Below are 15,748 nucleotides of genomic sequence, written 5' to 3'. Positions count from 1 at the left end.
ACTTTATTTTGGGGCGTGGAGGCGGGGGGTGGTGTCCAAAGTCACTGCAGATGGTGACTGCAGCCACAGAAATTAAAAGACACTTGCTTCTTGGAAGAAAAGCCATGACCACCCTAGACAAGCATATTAAAAAGCAGAGATAGTACTTTGCCAACAAAGGTCTGTCTAGTCAAAGCTATGCTTTTTCCAGTGGTCATGTATGGATGTGAGAGTTGGACTATAAAGAAAGCTGATCACTGAAGAATTGATGCTTTTGAACTGTGGTGTTGGAGAAGACTCTTGAGAGTCCCTTGGACTGCAAGGAGATCCAATCAGTCCATCCTAAGGGAAACCAGTCCTGAATACTCATTGAAAGGACTGATTTTGAAGCTGAAACTCCAGGACTTTGGCCACCTGTTGTGAAGAACTGACTCATTTGTAAAGAGTCTGATGCTGGGAAAGATTGAAGGCTGGAGGAGAAGGGGATGACAGAGGATGAGACGATTGGTTAGCATCACCAACTCGATGGACATGAGTTTGAGGAAACTCCAAGAGTTGGTGATGGACAGGGAAGCATGGTGTGCTGCAGCCCATGGGGTTGCAAAGAGTCGGACACAATTGAGCAACTGAACTGAACTGAAGCTGATTTTATGAGCTGCCCATAGATTCTGATCCTAGGGGTAAAAGTCACTGGACAAAAATACATGAAGTTTGCTAGCTGGTTAAAAAAAAAAAAAAACAGAAGGCAAGCAAGTGACAAAAATGCTCAGTGATGTGTTCATAAATGGAGCAAAGAATAAGCCTGTGCAGAATGGGGTGTTATTCAGTATTGACTCTTCTATGCAGAGCTCCAAGGAGTAGGGTGTTTTTTTTTTTTAAGCAAAGATGGCTTTTAGATGCAATGCAGACTGTACACTAAATAACTCTGAATATTAGAGTGAGGCAGATCCTTTGCTGTTGTGGGAGGCTTGGTTCCAGGAGCCCCACTATGGATACCAAGATCCACAGATGCTCAAATGCCTTATATAAAACAGCAGCAGAGTACAATCAATACAGCCCTATGATGAATGCAGCCAGATCTCAGTTTCTGAGGGTTTGGCATCCTGCACAGGACTAAATGTATTTCATTCCTTCTAATTATCACATGCAGAACATCACAGGTGTCAATTTTTGCCTTGCAAAGCTCTTTTTAAAAAAGAGCTTATTTTAGGGGAAAGGAGAGGGAGCATAAATTTGGAATTTGGGATTTAACAAATACAGACCACACTACATTAAATAGAATAGATAACCTACTGTATAGCCCACGGAACTGTACTCAATATCTTATAACAACCTTTAATGGCAAAGAGTATCACATTGCTGTACACCTGAAACATTGTAAATCAACCATACTGTAATAAAAAGATTTAGAAACTTTAAGTATCTGTTTTTTAATCAGTCAAATAAGTACAGGGAACAATGATGAAAATAATTGCAAGTGTTGTATAGCTTTGCTATGTGCTGGACACTGTTCTAAACACTTTTTACATGTTTTATCTCACCTGCATCATAATTCTGTGAGGTGAATACAATTCATATCTCCATTCTACAGCTTAAAATATAAGATAGAAACTTGCCCCAGGTCATGCAGCTGGTAAGTGGCACAGCAAGGATTTGAACCCAGACAAGCGTGTGCTCTGAACTGCTGTTTTATGACTGAGAGAGTGCCAAAAGGACACACAGTGCAAAACAAGGCTCCCTCTGGCCCGCCCCAGCTGTGTCCCCACCCTCTGCCCCCAAAAGATGCAATCACTAATTTGGCGCTAGTGGTTAAGAACATGTCTGCCAATGCAGGTAGATGTAAAAGATGTGGGTTTGATCCCTGGGTCAGGAAGGTCCCCTGGAATAGGAAATGGCAACTCACTCCAGTATTCTTGCCGGGAAAACTCCATGGTCAGAGGGGCCTGCAGGCTACAGTCCATGGGGCCACAAGAGTCAGACATGACTGAAGTGACTTAGTACACATGCATGCAATTTTTTTGTAAACCCTCCAAGAAATTTCCATACATGTAATAAACAAATATATAAAAATCAATGTGCATGGCCATAAATTACCAATGAACCTTTTTAAACATCAAATCTACCTAAAAATCTTCTGCAGAGTTTTAGTAGCTGCATTATATTCTATGGTATGGATGCATTCTAGCTTTTCACTAATCATTATCAATGAGAATTTATTTTATTCTAATCTTTTTCTATGTCAAACAATGCTTCAAAGGTACTAAAAGTAACCTAGAACATAGGTCTTTGGTTCAATATAAACAAATCTCCAGTATATTCACAGAAGTATGTACATTTGCCAGATAAAGGGATATAGCATTTTTTATGCTTATATTAGGGACCTTCCTTCCCGGGGGCTCAAATGGTAAAGAATCTGCCTGCCAAGGCAGGAACCACAAGCGATACAGATTTGATCCCTGAGCAGGCAAGATCCCCTGGAGGAGAAAATAGCAACCCACTCCAGTAATCTTGAGTCTGGCGGCCCCCATCCAAGGAATCACAGACAGTTGGACATGCACTTATATTAACAGAGCATTTGCCTCAGAATGAGAGCTTTCAACAAGCCACAAAAGTTAGCTAGAATCTAATGACATTTCTTTTTGTTTCCACTGCCTTTTATTCTTTTAATATTTATTTATCTATTTGGCTGCCCCAGGTCCTAGCTGTGGCACGTGGGATCTGGGTCTCCAACCAACGCTTGACCCCAGGCCCCCAGGAGTGGGAGCTTGGAGTCCGAGCTACTGGACAGCCAGTAAAGCCGCAGTTGATTTTAAGTCACCAAATATTCACAACTGGTGACACTAGCTTTCCATTCATGAGAGTTGCATGAGCTTTCTTTAGTGGAAAAGTGAGTCAATTTTGAAAATGCTGAGTATGTAAATATTCAGGGTACATGAAGACAGTCCTTGGACCACAAAATGGGGTTAGAAAAGAGGCAATAGCTTGTGATTGGTTTTAAGCACATATAGATTGACTCCAACAGTTTCAGTATTTTCCAACATTTCCATTATAGAAAGAACAGTTCCCCCTGTCTGAAACAGCATTAGCTGGCTCACAGGAAGTCAACTGGCTTGGTAACTCCAGTCTCACTGGAGCAGACAGCAACCCCAGACGACAGGGCCAGTGACCTCACCCCCACCCACAGGTGGCACTGGCCTATTATCCCCCCACAGGCTGGCTCCTCCATCCTCCTTCCACTCAGTCCCCAGTAAAGGGCACTCACTAAGTGTTGACCAACCCGCATTGTTTTTTCAGGTTTTCTGCAACTGGTTGCGTGATTGAACCCTGCCCACTGCATTACTTGGATTTTCACACGTGTGGCCGGTTCTGTCACTCATCTGCCACTTTTAGTCTGCCAGAATGCTCTCGAGTTCAGCTGTGCTGCCACGTCTAATATGTCTTTTTTGTGCTTAAGATGCCCTTAGGATCCAATATCCCTCCTTTCTCCCATAGCTATTCAGAATAATAAAACACATCCTTGGCCAAAGCATGCCAGCCACTCTTGATGTGGTCTTGCCCTCTGGATCCACGGAAGTTCCTGATAAGACTTTATTTTACTCCCAGGAAAATAAAGAGACTCGTCAGTACAGTCGTTTCCATTGATTCTGTCATGAAGTATGCTCTTCAGCGATTTCACAAATGTTCAGCTGTGAACCTCAAATTGCTTTGCACCTGGAATTTGTTTCCAAGTTATGTTTCAGACTCTGTAGTCTGTCACTAAATATTTCTATCATAAATTGTTAGCCAGATTCACTTGTGGGAACTTCTGACCTTTGTCCCAGAGACTATGTTTCCAACCCCCGGGTTGAAAGCATTTGGTCATTCGAGCCAGACACTGCGCATCTGTAACCTCACCACCACCAGATGGCCTCTGTTTCTGCTTTATGTCCCACAAAGACTGATGCTTAAAAGTTTGTAGTAGGCCATGATTGTTCATATTATTTTAAGTGAAAAGTGCTACTGCTAACTGCTCATTTTAATTTGCAAGCTGTTTTTAACAGCATCTCTTTCTTTGGAAGAGTTAGTTGCTCAGTCATGTCTGATTCTTTGCTACCCCAAGGACGCAGCCTGACAAGCTCCTCTATCCATGGGATTCTCCAGGCAAGAGTACTGGATTGGGTAGCCATTCCCTTCTTTGGGGCATCTTCCCAACCCAGGGATCAAACCCAGATTTCCTGCATTGCAGGTGGATTCTTTACCATCTGAGGCATGAGGGAAGCCCAATAGCATCTCTCTTCTTATTCACATTTTATATTGAAGATAAAACATTTTTGCTATGAGACAAAAATAAAATATTGGTGGAATTATTAACCTCATGCCAACAGTTCCAGCCCTCGGGGTCTACAACCCACCCAAGAGATATAAACTACAAATTCTCCAGAGAAAGATTCTCAAAATCATTGCATAATTTTATTTCAGTGTGTCACACCAGGTTCCAGCTTTGCTCCAGGTATCTCCTCATGCAATATAAGAGCATTTCAAATTGTTCTTTTCAATCACTGCAAATAGAAATAGAAGCATCCTTTAGTGATTCTTTGAATCCTCTTTAATATCAGTTAAAATACACACATCCAGCTGTCTTTTCCTTGCTAAGTAACACACATACCACTGACGTTCTGCGCTATAAGTCACTTCAATCATGTCTGACTCGTGTGTTCCTATAGTGTGTCAATTCTGTACCTTGCTTCTATTATTGATTATTGAGCACTTATTGAGGGAATCGATTAAGATCAGATTCCTCCCACTGTACTTAGAACAGACCTTGACTCAGGGACACTAGCTTTGTATTAGTAATTTCAGTCACCACTTAGCCTTTGCTGTGTGCCTGGTGCTGTTGTATACATGGAAACACTGACTCTTTTCTATAAACATGGCAAGGATCCCATGATATAAATAACATTGTTGCCTCCACTTGTAGTTAAGGAAACGGAGGGCTGGAAAGTGAAATATTTTCCCAACTTACCTAGTGTGAAGCAGAGCTGGATTCATGCCTAGAGCAGACAGGCAAGCCTTTCAAGGCCAGGCTTACCCGCTGCCAAGCTAGCCAAAGCCATGCTTACTCACTGCCAAGCTAACTAAGTTGCATCTTGTGCTTGATTTTTATTTGATCTCACAGGAGGTGAGAGAAAATCTTTATTCCAAAGTCACATGTTGCAAAATTAATATTGCTCAATCAGTAAGTTACAGGTAGACATTATTGATTTAAAAGGTGATCACTGCTTTTGTTAAACAATTACCTCTTAACATTGGAAATTACTAAAAAGTATCTTGCTAACATTTGGCCAGTATCTTCCACTTTCATCCTAAGAGAGTCTGTTCCTCATTTAATTCCACTGCTTGCTGACTTATTCTCAATTGTGTGCTTCACTCTGACCTCTATATTCTTTTCTTCACACTCTTAAATCTGCATCAGGCATTCACAGTGCAGTAATGCAGAATTTCATCAATGGAGAGAGGTTTTCACATGTCTTATAAGAATTGATGCTTTTGAACTGCTGTGCTGGAGAAGACTCTTGAGAGTCCCTTGGACAGCAAAGAGATCCAACCAGTCAATCCTAAAGGAAATCAGTCCTGAATATTCATTAGAATGACTGATGTTGAAGCTGAAACTCCAATACTTTGATGGGAAGAACTGACTCATTGGAAAAGACCCTGATGCTGGGAAAGATTGAAGGCAGGAAGAGAAGAGGGCTATTGAGGATGAGATGGTTTGATGGCATCACCAACTCCATGGACATGAGTTTGAGCAAGCTCTGGGAGTTGGTGATGGACAGGGAGGCCTGGTGTGCTGCAATCCATGGGGTCACAAAGAGCTGGATATGATTGAGCAACTGAACTGAACTGAACTGATGACTGCTTCTGCCTTTCCCTGTAATGATCCATATTAATTATACACAAAATTATTTTTATGAAGCAAAAATTGTTTCATCCAGAACTAAATCCTCTACAATTTAAACGTTTAAGCACCATTTTATGTTTGCAAGTTGTGTTTATTGTTTTGAGTGGCTTTTCAAAACCAGATCCTATAACACAGGTTGACTGTTTTTGCCAAGGGGCGCCTGGAGTTAGAGGCAGCATTGGCACTGAAGTTCTGTGCTGTGAAATCACAACTCCCCCATCTGTTCCTTAATCCCCCCAGCAGCACAGACGCCCAAAGGTTTAAATAAACAGGAAAGGCATATCATCATTAATGGGGTAAATTTCTCATTTATCTTTCCTCTTTGAATATGGCACATTGTCACTGCTGTGCTACACTGTACTGCTCTATAAAAACATATGCAGCTAAAGTACAATTGCATTAATTCTAGAAAATAGCTGGAAGTGAAACGCATAGCAGAATATGAGGCTGGAACAATATGCTAATTTGGCTAGTTGTTTTGCAATGGAGAGACTGACCGTTTTGTTTTGTTTTGTTTTGTTTTCAAATTCCTTATGTAGCTGTCATAGAAGAATAGCAGGCATTGGTATATTTGGTTTCTTATATTTTTATTTGAATTAGTTGCCTACATTTAATTGTCTGAGTTTACATCAAAAACGTTAAAAAAACTGTCTGGGTTTACATTGAAAAAAACAGTAAAAACAGATTTGGGAAAAATCTAAAATGAATGTCTATATAAATATATATATATATATATATATATATATACCTGAAACTGGAGGCTTCCTCAGTGGCTCAACAGGTAAAGAATCTGCCTGTAATGCAGGAGACTCAGGAAATGCAGGTTCGATCTCTGAGTCAGGAGGATCCTTTGGAGGAGGGGATGGCAACTCACCCTGTACTCTTGCCTGGAGAAACCCATGGACAGCCTGGCATGGCAGTCCATGGGGTCACACAGAGTAGGACACGATTGAAGCATCTGAGCACAGCACAGCGTACCTGAAACTAATGAATTATACATCAATGATATTTCAATAATTTAAAAAAAATTGAAGTTACAGTAAAAAATGTAACAAACAGATTTTTAGCATCTTTTCACTCTTCAGGTCTGCTTTTAGTGGGTTCCACACCCTTCCAATTGTTTCCACTGAACAGAGGATGAAACTCTAGTTCACCACTGTGCCCCTCACCCACTTCACTGATTTATATTACCTGACTGACTTGTGTCAACAATGAAATGTATGGCTTTGGAAGAACTTAATGGATTCTGAAAGGTATCACAGGAAATTTGAATCAACACAATGAAATACAGTGAGTCTGATGACAGATGGGCTCATTACAAAATCTCAATAAAATCCATTATTCAAAAATTTTAGCCTAAGCTCAGATGACTAGATAGATATAAAAACATCATAATCCTGAAAGTCCTATGAGGTCTAGATTTGCCCGACTAAGATGCCTCTTCTCTAAAACTATTAAAAACAAAATAAATTTAAAAATCATAGAGAACTTAGTCATTTAACATGTGAGTAAATTTTCTTTCCAATAAGACCTGAAAATCCTTGACGAAACTTTTTAGCCTACTACTGAGTCATTTTAATTATTTTAATTATTCTGAGTTATTTTAATTATTACCTAAGGAAACTGTGGCTCAGAAGAATCTGCCTGCAGTGCAGGAGACCCAGGTTCCATCCCTGCATCAGGAAGATTCCCTGGAAAAGGGAAAGGCAACCCACTCCAGTATCTGCCTGGAGAATCCCATGGACAGAGGAGCCTGGAGGACCACAGTCCATGGGGTCACAAAGAATCAAGCACTACTTGGTGACTAACACACACACAAGGAAACTGCAAAATGCACCCTTTTTTTTTTTTGGCCACATCATGTAGGGCATGTGGGATTTTAGTTCCATGATCTGTGATCAAGTTCAGGTCCCCACCTTGGGAGCATACAGTCTTAACGACTGGATCACCAATGAAGCCCCATAATGCCTCTATTAACAGAGTCTCCTGGATCAATGGTAATGGGATAAGTACAAATTCCAATGCTGTGACCAACAAATAAAAGAAACTCCCTACATCAAAGTGCAAACCAGATTATGTCCAGAGAATTTCTCCAAGTAAATGATAGGACCAATACAGTAGAAAGAAATTTCCAAAAAAGAAAAATATTCTCATTTGTTTATTTTTATACCATTTGTGAAATAAGAAATACTCCTAAGAGAAACTTCTGGAGTCTTCTGTAGAAACAATCCTGTCTTAAACCTCAATGTGATGCAAAACGGTCAGGATGGAATCGAATTTGACCGAATTATAAGAGTGGCTTTTCATCATGTTGGCACTGACTAAGGGCTTGGTTTACATTTAGGGGTGCCCGCCTTTAAATGGCATGCACAGTGACCCACCCTATGCTACTTACAGGAAAGCACAGTGTCATGCATTGTCAGGTATTTTTATCTCATGCAAGAGCTCGCTCTGTGAGCAGTTATAATGTAATTAAAGCCATTAATGTTTACTCCTCTGGGAAATACAGTTATTCATAGATATCAGAATCTTTCATGTTCTTCTATCTACTATACAATTTATATTTTGTTTCTCGCTTATGAGACTCTTCAGAAGTTAGTTTCCTGTCACCCTAAAATAGAAATGTATCCTCTGGCAATGTTTTCAATACAGCTATTTGCAGTTAAATTGAATAAAAATGAATAATGTGTTTGTTAAGAGTATCAGGATCAGAGATGCAACTTTTCTCACTATGTTATATTACTATTTCTGCTGAGATACAAGATATTAATAATTTTATAACGTAAATAGTAGATTAAGCTTTGAAAAGTCATAACATCCACTGAAACATACCTGGGTCAGGAATTCTTTCACATAGTGGCAATATTTTTAAAAATCAACATGAAGTATAAACAAGGTACAAACTTTCAGAATTTTATTTTCCTGGGAAGTGTTTTCATTTTTTTTAAACTAGAATACATTTTACATTGATATTATAATATTGCTATAAATATTATATAAATGTACTCTCCAATACACATAATACAAAAGTAGGAATGATAGAGAAATCATTTTATATTATTTCCTTAGCATCACTCCAAAGAATACTCTATTTTGAAGGACAAATAATCTTAAATATTAATGGACAGTAATGACTTACAACTTTTTTAGGGTTACTATACCAGGCACTGGTTTAAAATCTTTGTATCACTGCATTAAATCTTCACACCTTATTCATATTAACTTCTTTTGACAGAACGGGGAAGTGGAGCCCAGAAAGCTTAAGTAACTTGCCAGGAGTAAACCTGCTAGTAAGTATTGGGGTCAAGATGTTAATACAAAGTTGCACGGTTTGACTCTAGTGCTGGACTTCTACTGACTTTTCCTCCCTATTCTCTCTCTTAAATTTAGAGCTTCTCCCTTTTCAATGTTGTGGTCATTCAAGGGCTATCTACAAGTTTTCTAACTCCCCTGCTGCATCTTCGTTGCTTCTGAAACAATATGGCAAGGCAGGTTTCTCTTGAAGTCTACATTTTCACAGCTTCCCTCATGGCTCAGTAGTAAAGAATCCACCTGCCAAAGCAGAGACATGGCTCCATCCCTGATTCTGGACGACCCCATGTGCCTCAGAGCAGCTAAGCCATGTGCCACAACTGCTGAGCCTGTGCTCTGGAGCCCAAAAGTTGCAACTACTGAGTCACATGCTGCAAATACTGAAGCCCAAGTGTCCTCGAACCTGTGCAACAAAAGAAGCTGCCACAACGAGAAGCCTGCAAACAAGCAGAGAGTAGCCCCCGCTGGATGCAAGACAGAGCCCACATAGCACCAAAGACCCAGCAGATCCAGAAATAGAATAAAAAAGTAAATAAAAGTATTTTAGAAATACAGTCTGTGTTCAGACACCAGGCTTGCCACTCACGCTGTGCACAGCTAGGCTTGTCTTCTAAACTCTCTAAACTTCAGTCTCCTCATCTGCAAAGTAGAAGCTGCTTCACAGACCTGTCTGGACGATTAAACATGGAACACAGGTAAAGCAGTTAGCTAAGTGCCTGTCTCATTGCCAGCACTGGATAAGCATAGACTATTAAGATTACTATGGCTTTATTTCAACAAAAGGTGGACCTGTATAGTCATCTGCTTAGGAGGAAAGAGATGCTTTTCTTACAGCATCAAGCCAAACACAGTTTTTAATTTGATACAAAGCTGTGCTGGTTTTGGTCTGAGTTATTTTTATTGGATCATTAAAAGGGAGGGTCTTTCAACAATGTGGATGGATAAGCTTTGTAAAATAACTGATGATCTCTCTATTGGAGTTGCAGATCTTTCTGGTAGGTCAGGAATACAAATTAAATAATAGAAAAGTATCTGTGCCTTTCAAACAAAATTTTAAATGATACTTTCTAATACTATATTGAACAAATGACAATGAATCAGAAAAATAAGTGAGAACCAAAGGTCTGGAATGGATAAAGAAGATATAAAGATATGCAATGTAACATTACTCTGCTATAAAAAAGAATGAAATTGTGCCATTTGCAGAGGCATGGACGGACAAGGAGTCTGTTATACAGAGTGAATTTTTTTCAGAAAGAGTAAAACAAATACAGTCTATTAATACATACATGTAGAATCTAGAAAAAAAATTGTATAGACAAACTCATTTGCAAAGCAGAAACAGAGATACAGAAGTAGAGAACAAACATAGATGCCAAGGAGGGAAGAAGGGGACAGGGATGGATCGGGAGGTTGGGATTGATGTGTACACACTGCTGCACACAGGATAGATGACTCATGAGAACCTACTGAGTGGTATAGGGAACTCTTCTCAATGCTCCGTGGTGACCTAAGCACGAAGGAAATACAAGGAAGAGCAGATACATGTATACATGTTGCTGATTCACTTTGATGTACAGCAAAAAACTGACACAGCAGCGTCAAGCAACTATACTCCAATTAAAAAAGAAAAGGAAAGTCCTAGTGCCCTTATTGCCTTCAGCAGCCTTGACTAAAGCCAACAAGCAGTTCTTAAAGAGCAGCATATTGACGTCAACATCTCTATGTGCATGTTCTCATTTACACAAGGATTTTTAAACATATTTTTACCCCAACTTCCTGTCTCTTGACTGCATCATTAGCATTAGTGGTTTCTGGATTTTTAATCACCCTAAAAACAATGATAGCTTTAACCACTTGAGGTACATTATGATGGGATAACTTACTAAAGCTAGAATTACTGTGGAGCTAATAAAGGTTACATTACAGGCTTCTCATTTGCCTCAGACCCTGCCAGAAAGCCTGGGGTGTTGAGCAGGAGATACATTTATTTTGAGTTTAGAGGAAGATGCATTTAGTTTGAGTTTAGTGGTAGTTATTTATGTGGCTTTTAGTCACTCCTCCATGCAGTTATTATTGGATTTTATTATCCTGATATACACATGGATTCCAAATGCTCTGTCTGCCCACTGTAGTGGGTTATCCAGCATGATTTTGCTAAGATGAGAGACAGAAGTCATACAGGGATACGAACGTGGGTATGGTATCCAGAACTGAAGAGTAGAAAAGGAACAAACTTGCAAATATTTGGAGTCAGAAGATAGTGTGCAGAAAATTATTACACAAGTGTCTTGGCAGTTAATTAGCAAAAATATTATTTGTCTAGATCTTGTGATGTTTTAGGGTTTTTTTTCTCAGCTTTTCTATAGTTTCAATTTTAAATAAATGTGGACTTTCATACCTAATTCAGTATTTGTAATGGTGTATCCTTTCATAGAAAAAGAGTACTAAACTGTATAGGGCTTCAGGGTCAAGTACCACAAAACCTGGACCTCTCCTAACAATAATAGAAGGCTACCTATCCTATTTCCATGATTCTCCCAGAAAGGGTCACCTACAGAGTCAAATGAAATCTTCCCACTGCAAAAAACAAACAAACAGAAATAACAAGTTTTCTATGAAAAAAAGAAAAAAAACTACAGATATGAGTATCATAACCAAGGAAAATTAAAAAATCATTAAAACAACCCTTGACTATTCTTTTTCACATGTCATAATCATCCACATGTGCATAAATTTCATAATCCCATTCAAAGAGTCAAAATATACAATGGTTTTATCTTACCTAAGACATTGCAAGTATAAAAGATATTGGTCTTATTATAGAATCAATTCTTTTGGAATGCATCCACTGCCTGAGAGGAAAGGTTGGCAAAACATAATCTTGATAAAAGCATAAAACTGACCTATGCATGCTGCTGCTGCTGCTGCTAAGTTGCTTCAGTCGTGTCTGACTCTGTGCGACCCCGTAGATGGCAGCCCACCAGGCTCCCCCATCCCTGGGATTCTCCAAGCAAGAACACGAGTGGGTTGCCATTTCCTTCTCCAACGCATGAAAGTGAAAAGTGAAAGTGAAGTCGTGTCTGACACTTAGCGACCCCTTGGATTGCAGCCCATCAGGCTCCTCCATCCATGAGATTTTCTAGGCGAGAGTACTGGAGTGGGGTGCCATTGCCTTCTCCGACCTATGCATACATAAATATAAATATAAAAACATGCCTTTGATTTTTCAATTCAGGAAAGATGGAAGTAAGAAACGTTGTGATACAGAGTTTTCTAAAAGAGGTCCATTTACTCCTGGGAAGGATTTCCCACATCTGCAGTGCCTTTATTAGTGGCCACCTGAAAATGCTACCTTCAAAGTGTTGGTCAATAAAATACCCATCTGCCCAAGGAGTCCCCAAGGCTGGTACCTGCCAACAAACTCTTGTATAGCACCCACTCAGCATTTTGTTCTCAGCATTATAAGCCACTTAAAAGCCCATTTTGATCCTACAGTAACTGACACAGCAATAACAAATAATCATGGACTTTTAAGTGCCATAAATAAAGCTAAGACATCATCCAATCAGTAGATAATATACCCATTTATCAGAACCCTGGAGTAGAAGGAGTTACAGTGTTGAATTCAGCTTGATAAAAAGACTATACTAGGACTTCCCCGGTGGTTAAGACTCACGCCTCCAATGCAGGGCACACAGGTTCAATCCCTGGTTGGGGAACTAAGATCTCATATGATGGACAAAAGAAAAAAAAAAGAAAAAGATGATGAATATAATTCCTTGTTCTATATATTAAGTCCCTGTTATTTATTTATCTGAAAAAGAATTTACACGTATGTATGTAAAATGGAATCACTTTGCTATATATACCTGAAGGTAACTATACTTTAATTTTTTAATGTTTATTTTGAAAAAAAAACTATAATGTAATAACTGCAATAGGCAAAAGACATTTGTGACCAATAAATTTGACATTTACTTAAACTCTGGCACAATAATAAAGCATAAAAACAGGCTTTCCCAGAGGCTACATATTCCAATATTTGGCAACTGGGGGCATTAGTCTCAAAATTTGCCATTAAACCATATTTTTCCAAGAATTCAGCTGAAACAGTATATTGGAATTTCATAGTATTCTAGCTCCACCAAGTGACAGCTTCATCATGTTGCTGCTCATCTTCTAACCTCTGAAGAGGATACTAATAAAATAATACATTCTAAAGAAAGCATTCTTGTTTAGCTGTTCAAATTTGAGGGAATTAATTGCATAGTGTTTCAAATATGAAATATATTATTTTGTATATTAATATTGTTAAACATTTTTGTTGCTGTCAAATTTTCTCTATAACCAACAACTGCAAATATACAATTTTGCATTGTATAGCTATATTGATAACAAAAATTATCTTTAAAGCATTAGAAAAAAAGAATTACTATTTCATGACTAATAGTGTTTTTTCATCACAATGATATAAAGATTTTAAATTTGTACACATTTAAAGCACAGCTTTAAAATAAAAGCAAAAACTGACAGAACTAAAATATGCTGATGTTATATATAGAATTTTTATATTAAGAATTCTTCATTATATAAAATATATGTTATATATGAAACTTTTACACTTTTAGCTTAACTACTTACCAAAAAATAATAAGAATATAGAAAATTTGAACAATATAATTAACAAGCTCCATGATCCCTTTTAGATAGGGTCTATGAGTCCCATGTCAGCATTGAGGAAGTAACAAAAGATTGACCACCTGATCTCCCTTCACCCCAGTAAAGATTTCTTGGGGTTTGTGTCTCTCAAGGAAAATTTGAAGTAGGAGAAAGATCGGCCTCTGGGCTGAACAGCTGGTGATTGTCAAACAGAGCAAAACTGAGGTTTTGTCCTCAGCCAGACTGGAACAAGAATGACAAGTATTTCCCTTTCTCCATTGATATGGAAGAAATAAAATGATGGGGGAATTTGTTGGAGTGAAAAGGGGAGGGGGGAGGAGTGAGTTTTTTTCTTTTCTTTCCTGAAAACAAAGAAGATAAAGAGCAGAGTGAGCAGGCCTGAGCATTGTTACTTTGGTTTTTCTTTTTTTCTTTTACTTTGACTGCTCTTAACTCTGCATGTCTGTAACTTAGTTTGGTTTCAGTTCAGTTCAATTCAGTGGCTCAGTCGTGTCCGACTCTTTGCGAACCCATGAATCACAGCACGCCAGGCCTCCCTGTCCATCACCAACTCCGGGAGTTCACTCAGACTCACATCCATCAAGTCAGTGATGCCATCCAGCCATCTCATCCACTGTCGTCCCCTTCTCCTCCTTCCCCCAATCCCTCCCAACATCAGAGTCTTTTCCAATGAGTCAACTCTTCGCATGAGGTGGCCAAAGTATTGCAGTTTCAGCTTTAGCATAAGTCCTTACAATGAAAACCCAGGACTGATCTGCTTTAGAATGGACAGGTTGGATCTCCTTGCAGTCCAAGGGACTCTCAAGAGTCTTCTCCAACACCACAGTTCAAAGCATCAATTCTCTGGTGCTTAGCTTTCTTCACAGTCCAACTCTCACATCCATACATGACCACTGGAAAAACGATAGCCTTGACCAGACGGACCTTAGTCGGCAAAGCAATGTCTCTGCTTTTCAATATGCTGTCTAGATTGGTCATAGCTTTCCTTCCAAGGAGTAAGTGACTTTTAATTTCGTCACCATCTGCAGTGATTTTGGAGCCTCCCCAAAATAAAGTCTGACACTGTTTCCACTGTTTCCCCATCCATTTCCCATGAAGTGATGGGACCAGATGCCATGGTCTTCGTTTTCTGAATGTTGAGCTTTAAGCCAACATTTTCACTCTCCTTTTTCACTTTCATCAAAAGGCTTTTTAGCTACTCTTCACTTTCTGCCATAATGGTGGTGTCATCTGCATATCTGAGGTTATTGATATTTCTCCCAGCAATCTTGATTCCACCTTGTGCTTCTTCCAGCCCAGCGTTTCTCATGATGTACTTTGCATATAAGTTAAATGAGCAGGGTGACAATATACAGCCTTGACGTGCTCCTTTTCTTATTTGCAACCAGTCTGTTGTTCCATGTCCAGTTCTAACTGTTGCTTCCTGACCTGCATACAGGTTTCTCAAGAAGCAGGTCAGGCTTTTCTGACCCCTAACTCTGCAGGAGCTGCAGTTCACACCTAGAGTTCTTTGCTTACCCTAACCACACCCTGCCTCTTGTAGTTACACATCTGAAAGAAGGCTTCAGAGCCTCCGAACTGCCAGACTCCATCCCTGGGTTACTGACGCCAGCCTGACTGTTCTGGGGGAGATTCTGACACGTTTGTCCCCTATCACCAGCCCCTTACTGCGTGCTTTCACCTTATATAAGCCTCCAGATTCCTCATGGGGGGCTACTGTGCTCCCCCTCCACTGGCTGAGAAGTGAAACCACCTTTCTAAATCCTCCAAGCTCTGTCTCCATAATTTTTTATTCAGGGAAAGCCAAGATTTTGGCCAGCAACACTTGTATGTTAT

The sequence above is a fragment of the Ovis aries genome, chromosome 26, assembly GCF_016772045.2.
Source record: "Ovis aries strain OAR_USU_Benz2616 breed Rambouillet chromosome 26, ARS-UI_Ramb_v3.0, whole genome shotgun sequence".
Classification (NCBI taxonomy): domain Eukaryota; kingdom Metazoa; phylum Chordata; class Mammalia; order Artiodactyla; family Bovidae; genus Ovis; species Ovis aries.
The sequence above is the reverse complement of the archived record's forward strand: the minus strand, read 5'-3'. Positions refer to the sequence as shown.